This window comes from Mastomys coucha, unplaced genomic scaffold (assembly GCF_008632895.1).
Source record: "Mastomys coucha isolate ucsf_1 unplaced genomic scaffold, UCSF_Mcou_1 pScaffold5, whole genome shotgun sequence".
Lineage (NCBI taxonomy): Eukaryota > Metazoa > Chordata > Mammalia > Rodentia > Muridae > Mastomys > Mastomys coucha.
Window position 1 is genome coordinate 118,596,158 of NW_022196911.1, and position 6,312 is coordinate 118,602,469.

Here is a 6,312-nt window from a genome sequence, read left to right on the forward strand (position 1 = left end):
GCCCGACAACTAAATTCTTAGATAGCTGTACCACCACTCATTTACCCATTGAGGCACATAGCCAATTTTCTGTTGTAGTCATAGGAGAAGAATATGCTTATGGAACATGTCTTCTGCCTTCAGAGAAGTATCTGCTGAAGGAAACCAGTCCTCCCAGGGACTAGATCACCAATCAAGGAGGACCCAGGGAGGGATCCATGGCTCCAGATATAAAGGTAGTAGAAAATGGCCTTGTCTAACATCAATGAGAGGGGAGGCCTTGGTTTTGTCGAGCTTTGATGTCCCAGTGTAGGGGGAGGCTGGAAGGGTTGGGCAGGAGTGGATGGGTGTGTTGAGGAGCACCCTCATAGAGGAAAATGGGAGGGAAGAGAGAGAGGTTGTGGGTTGCTGGGCTTGTGAAGGAGTAACTGGAAAGCAGGATATCATTTGAGATGTAAATGAATTGAACAATTAAGAATAATAATAAAAAAAGATACAACACCAAAAAAAGAAGTAAATGGGGATATCCACGTTCACACACATACATGCACACTGGAAACACAGCAAACCCATATGTTCATGCATGCATATATCCAGTCTTGAAAATTCAAAGTATTAAAAAAGGATATTTTTTAAAAATTCATGTCCCTCTATTTTTATATCTAAATCAAATATTCTACATTAAAGTGGATGCTTTTCAACAAGAAACTTGTATAGGTATGCCAAACTATTTCAGAATAAATAAACATGAGGGAATTTTTTTTTTGTAATTTCACTGAAATAAAGGAATTGTAAGCAAGACTAATCATGTAAGATGAAAGCAGCAATAAGTGCTATTATGCAGTAGAGTATACAAAGGACATGGGGAGTGGAAATCAGGGAGTTTCTTGCAGAAAAATTGTGATTTGTTCAGGAGAGATGGCTCAGGAATTAAGAGTACTGACTACTCTTCCAGAGGTCCTGAGTTCAATTCCCAGCAACCACATGGTGCCTCACAGCCATATTTAGTGGGATATGAAGCTCTCTTGTGGTGTCTGAAGACAACTACAGTGTACTCACATACATAAAATATTTAAAATTAAAAAAAAAAGGAAAAATAGTGCTGACTGAGACACAAGGAGCTTTTTATCCTCAATTGAGTATAGGAAACCCCAAGAATTTTAAATGAAGAAAGAACAAAAGGACAATAAGAAGCAGGTGTTGAATGCAGAATCAAGTACAAAAGGGAAACATCTCCATACAGAGTTCCTGCTTGAATTTAGTGAATTATCTTAAGACTATAGCTTTTCAATTGTGGTTACAATTGATAATGTTAACAATCTCTTTTGTATTAAAATGCTCTTTATCTTCTATTTCCTCCTCTTCCTTTCTATTCTTCTCCTCCTCCCTTTGAAGTCAAGCAGTTTCACAGAAAATGGAAAACACTTAGAAGCCTGCAGTATGCTCAAACCTTCATTCTTGAAATAAATGCTTACATACGTTCTCAAACACATTTTACTAAGAGTAAATCAGTTTACTCTTCTCTTGTTCAGAATACAACAGATGATCCAGACATGTTATTAAAACACTGAACAAAGAGAAGTTGATTTCAGAAAATATAGCTTCTTTATTTCCTTACCATTAGTTAATACCAATTCTGTAAAATTCTATAATTATTCAGTAAGAGAGAAGCTGAGTAAACACTTTCAAAATTTTAATGAAGCCTGTATTATTATCCTGATACTAAAACCAAAGGAAGAACAATAAGCAAAAAAGGAAATTACATGTTATTTCACTAATGGATATAGTTGCAAGGATTTTTAATAAAATAATTTATACTTGATTCTAGTAGACCCGCACACAGAGACAGAGAAGTAGACACAGAGAGAGAAATACATAGAGAAAGAGAGAGAGAAATAGAGGTTTCCACCATGATAATGTGCATATTATTCCAGAAATGTGGTAATTCAACATTTCTAAATCAGTAAATATAATCTACCATAGTAACAAACTCAAGCACAAAAGGAACACAGTATTTTATTAGATGAAGAAAAAGGGTTTTGATAAAATTAATTTTCATGATTAATGGCATGAAGGACACAGGGAAACAGAGAACATGCCTCAACATAATAGATGTAACATACATGCAACCAGCAGATGACATTGTCTAGATATGGATAATCTCAAAGAATTTCCACCAAATCAGAGAGGAGGCAAGTATGTCACCTTTTACAATTTCTATTCCATATACTCTTCGAAGTCTTATCAATGACAAGATGATAAATTATGATCATAAAGTAGATACAACAGGAGAGAAAGAAATCCCAAGAGGCTTATATGCAGATGATATGATTCACCAACAACACAAACAAAATAGCAAAGAATCTAAGGGAAAATTTCTATAGGTAACAAACATGTTCAGTAAAGCAGCTGAATGTAAAATTAACACACAACAATACACAATCTAATTAAATCCATGATAAAAACAACAAGAAAGAAATGAGTAACTATACCTTCAACAATACTATCTAAAATGCCCTGGGATAAACCTAACAGAGAATTGGAAGACTTATATAAGAAAGACACAAAAGAAGTTAAAAACTACCAAGACTTAGAAATCCCTTCCGTTTCATGGAATGATATGATTAATATAGTGAAATTCCCATTGTGCCTAAATCATTTCTTCTCTGAATTAATTAAATCATCTTATACTTCATATAGAAACACAAAGGAAATCAATTAAAACATCTCACAGTTCATATAGAAACACAAAGAATCAAAGATATACAAGAGAATCCTAAAGAATGCAGGAATATCAGTAGATTACTGACTCAGACTTTTAAGTTATTGAACAGGGCTATACTAACACAAAAGCATGGCATTGATATAATAACAAACATATATTGTTCTATGAAATAAAAAAACAATGACCCCAATATAATTTCATGCACAACTAATTGAAAGATTCTATGACTCACTGAAGAGTAAAACCCAGACCTGAATAGTATGTAAATGCAAAGAACATCTATTCTGCAGAAGTCCATGCTGGTCTCTCCCCATTACCAAGATAGAGAGACCAGGAAGTGAGCTCTCAGGCCCAATTTAAAGCACATTAGGGAATTCTGAGGTAGGTGACCTCTATGTTAATTTGTTGGATCCATCTCTATGGACAGTCCATTACCAGGGTATGGGGGCTGAAAACGTACTGGGGAGATTGAGGTTACTCAAGAAGTAGCTGAGGAAACCTAGAAATTGATGCTGACCCAAGGTGGCTGGGAAATTCCTTTACCTGAAGGCTGGAACCTGGGATGCTTTCTATTAGTAATTGACTTGCCTGGGCTTGGTTCGATTTGCCCACTTTTTAGGTCTACTTTCCTTAAATGTCAATTTAAATCCTGCCGTGGAGTCAGCCTGTCTCAACCCTCTCATGGCCAAAAATATACACTGGAAAAAGGCAACATCTTCAAGAATGGTGCTGTTCAAAACGAACCTCTAAATATAAAAGGATGATATTGAATTCTTACATTTCACCCTATACAAAGCCATACTCAAACAGATAAAAGACATCAATACAGGATCAGATTCCCTTAATCCGATACATAAGAAATGATACAATAGCAGAGTAGTGGTGGCACACGCCTTTAATACCAGCACTTGGGTGGCAGAGGCAGGTGGATCTCTGAGTTCGAGGACAGCCTGGTTTACAGAATGAGTTCCAGGACAGCCAGGGCTACACAGAGAAACCCTGTCTCAAAAAAACAAAACAAAACAAAAACCAAGAAAAAAAAAACAAGAAATGACAGAATAAAATTGATTTCATAGGCAGAGAAAAGCACTTTCTGAACAGGACCCCATGAGAGTACAAGCTCTCATACCAGCAATTAATATATAGAGCACATGTGACTAAAACCCTTCTGTACAGCAAAGAAAAACATAATTCATTGAGGAGCAACCTTCAGAAAAAGAACATCTTTACCAGCTAGACATATGATACAAAGTTCAGACCTAGATTATGACAAGTAAAATAACTGAGCAGTAAGAAAGGAGGGAAACCTGTAAAACCTGGGGCATGGAATTCAAGAGATTTCAGATGAAGAAATATAGATTTCAGAAACTTTTAAAAAATGTTTATCATTTTTAGCAAGCATGAATGAAATTAAATCTACTTTGCATCTTATCCAAATCATAGTAGCTAAACCTAAGCATAATAATAATAAAGCAAACAAAAATAGTGGAAAGAAGTGCTGGATAGGAGAAAAGAAAAACATTATATATTATTATTAGGAGTGCAAGCTGGTGCAACAACTGTAACAAACACTTTGTAGGTTCCTCAAAAAGATAGGAATAAATATACCACATAATCTAAATACACTTGCAGGTTTGTGGGCATATATCTGAGGACTCTATTTCCTGCTCTGGAGATATTTGCCCATTCTTATTTACTACTTTTTTTTTTTTTTTTTGGAGACAGGGTTTCACTGTATAGCCCTGGCTGTCCTGGAACTCACTCTGTAGACCAGACTGGCCTGGAACTCACTCTGTAGACCAGACTGGCCTGGAACTCAGAAATCCGCCTGCCTCTGTCTCCCAAGTGTTGGGATTAAAGGCGTGCCCCACCACTGCCCGGCTCATTTTTTTTTAAATCCGGTGCTGGTATACATTTTTGAAGCCAAGGGACCATAACCATCCCGTGTTGTTACTCCCTCACAGACCCAAATCTGGTCTTGTATCTAGTTCCCAGTACCGTGCTAGACTTGGGCTTATGAGAATCATGGGGCAGAGGTGACATCATTCCTGAGGAGTGGACAGAGGGGTCAAATAGAGCATGCAGACTACGTTGATGTGGTAAGAGAGTCCAGGGCGTGGCACCAAACAGTCCTGGGTCGCACAGCCTTTGGTCGGGCAGACACCCCATCTGTGGGGCATTGGGCCGCATGAACTTTGTGTCCCACTCAAAGCAATTGTGGACACAGGTCCATGTGGGACTTGGTCCCTGCATCCATTGGGGGTTGGGGCGTTACCTCCTTGGAATCCAAGAGTGGCTCTGGGTTTGCTAGAGCCACTAGTGGCTGGGTGGGGTCTGCGGTACTCTGGGCACTGCTTTTTCCTGCCCTGTGCCACGTGGAGGATGTGGGGTGCAGAGGTGAGGGGTGGATGGGGACCCCATGTGGTGTGTGCATGTCCCTGGGGAGGAGGTGATGGGACCTTCTGTACACCCAGAGATGTGGGACCCGCAGGCAAGAGACAGGAAGTGAAGTGTGTGAGGCAGGGGGTTGACTGTGAGTGAAGCCCTGGGTAGCCTGAGCTTCAGTCACCATAGGCGGTCCTGGTAAGTTCAGGATCTTTGCTCTCAGAGGGGAGGAGCAGGCAGCTGACTAGCCTGAGCTGGAATGGTGGGTTCTGCCTCAGGGCAGGGCTGGGTGACATTCCTCTTGGAGGACACGCATGAATGCTAATGAGGTGCAAACCACTCCTAAGGTCTGGAAAAGGCCTGGCCCTACACAGGAAGAACAGTTTAAACTTGAGGAGGGGTAAGACTCCCTGGCCAATCAAGGTCTCCAGGTGGACCTGCCACTCAGACAAGGAGGCGGGATCTTCCGGGTGCCTTTCTGTAAGTTTGCTGTGCTGAATGGTACTCCGTGTAGTCCTCTGAGCTCTGCTGTTGGGTGCTGTGAGTGGACCTCAGGGAATCTCTGAAATTGAGACATGGTGAGCACTGCGTCACAGACTACAATGGGTGGGGGCAGATGCCTGAGCAGTGGGAGCTGGGGTAGCCTGTCCTCTCTGGGACTGGATGAGAAGCATCAGCCAGATGTGACCACTGTGAGGTCCCTTGTGGTGCTCCTCACTTGTTAGATCAGGGGGTGACCTCTGAGTAACTTCACTATCATGGCTGATATTCTAAATCTGGCCACGTTATTTGGAGCATTCGCTTGTAGAAACATCATGGGTGGTTTCTTTGAATCTGCAGCCCAAGTGTCCAAACCCTTTTGTCTTTTATTCTCTACATTGAGAAGACAGGTATGAAGCTAATTGGTCTGCTTTTTTTTTTTTTTTTAAAGATTTATTTATTTATTATATGTAAGTACACTGTAGCTGTCTTCAGACACACCAGAAGAGGGCGTCAGATCTCATTATGGGTGGTTGTGAGCCACCATGTGGTTGCTGGGATTTGAACTCATAACCTTCTGAAGAGCAGTCGGTGCCCTTACCCGCTGAGCCATCTCACCAGCTCCTGGTCTGCTTTCATACGTTACTTGTTTTCGCTTTTTTTCTGATGCCGATTTTTATATTTATATCTTTATTTCTTTAGTGTTTTGATTATTTTGTGGCAAAGGGACTCCCCCCCCCCCC